This window comes from Pongo pygmaeus, chromosome 9 (genome assembly GCF_028885625.2).
Source record: "Pongo pygmaeus isolate AG05252 chromosome 9, NHGRI_mPonPyg2-v2.0_pri, whole genome shotgun sequence".
NCBI lineage: Eukaryota > Metazoa > Chordata > Mammalia > Primates > Hominidae > Pongo > Pongo pygmaeus.
Window position 1 is genome coordinate 26,082,944 of NC_072382.2, and position 1,714 is coordinate 26,084,657.

Genomic DNA, 1,714 nt, shown 5'->3' on the forward strand with positions numbered 1-1,714 from the left:
GGGCCAAAGTAAGGCCAGAATCAGTGTTGGAAGGGCTACCTAATAGCTTAAATACTAGGAAGTATGGTTCTTTTGGAGTTAGTACTATAACAATCTGCTGCTGGCCACCTTCTGCATCCATTGAGTCCTTTCTCTTCAGCATGCAAAACATTTTGACTTTCTGGTGAGACCCCATATATCCCATCCAAACATGTCACCAAGCTTGATGTCTGAAGCCTTGTAATTTGCTTTAGGTCCAGATGCGAATAAGGATCCCTACAGCAACCCTTGTTGATCAGGAGACTAGTGAACTACAAAAGGGTTTTACTAGGTACCCCCTTAAATCTTACTTAGGTCTTACAAGAAGTTTTACAACCTTATTTTCCAATTAATCTTTATCCTGAAGCTATTTTTTTTTAATTAAAAAAATAGAAGGGTGGAAAGACTAAAAAAATGACAATTTAAAAAAAATTAATTTAATTTAATTTAATTTAAATTTCTGGGATACATGTGCAGGGCCTGCAGGTTTGTTAAATGTGTGTCATGGTGGTTTGCTGCACCTATCAACCCATCACCTAGGTATTAAGCCCCACATGCATTAGCCATTTTTAAAATTACTAATTAAGTAGTACTTGGTTATTTTATTAGTTTCTCTGCTTTCTACTTTCAATTGAATGCATTTTCTCTAAAGTCTTCTCTTTGCTTTTATACCTGCCCCTTACATAGCTCACAAAAGGCAAATGACATTTTCAATGTTATTTGAAATCTCCATATCCATATATACAAATTCATTTGGCATATTTTCTATTATTCAAGTTACTGTATGTAATGGTCTTTTCAATTATTTTGTAACCATCCTTTCTTTCAGTTTTCTATAGTAGTTTTCATAGTTAACTTCCCAATTCAACAAAGAATGTCCTTGCTGTGGGTTGAACTGTTCCCTCGTATAATATCATGTCTACCACACTCTGCTGGTCTAAAGCAACTCATGAACCCGTACCAGTTTCAACTGTGGATGAACAAAATCTACCTTGATGAGAAAAAATGCAAAATACAGTTAAATAAATAGACTACCTTGATGAGCGACATTGCAAAATAAAGTTGCTTTTTTTCAATCTATGATTTTGCATGACAATTATAATAATGCAAAAATATGTTTGAAAATCACTTGCTTATCATTAAAAAACATACAAATTTAGTTTATTTGTTAATGATACATAACAATACTTAGTGTTGTTTCAGACAAAAATAGGCATATTTTTATGCCAGAAGCTAAAGTTGGAAAATCTCATTACTAATGAGTTTATTGATTACCACCTGGTTTTATTAAAAGAAGGAATTTTTTGGATAATGTGAATTTTTTGAGGATTGCCTTATGTCTTTAAATGTTAATTATTTTTATTTCGTGATTCAACGTGGGCTTTTGTCAATAATTTTATAGAGATAATCGTCAGAAAATATATCTGGTCTTTCTGGTTGTTACTTCAGATCCTAATGGCCATGTCTGGAGACAGATGATCTTGCTTACTCCCCAGACAGACCTTTGTTAATTTTGATTACTCTGGAGCAATTCTGGGTGGGGCTATATAATAGTTGTTTTCCCTGTGTCCTTGAGAATCATCTGCAAATACCCTGATGTTTCAAACATTCTGGCTGAAAACATATATACAGTAGCCTCTCACTCTCAAACCGGTAACTGGTGTCCATAGAAATATTATCTTCTCATATCCCTGAT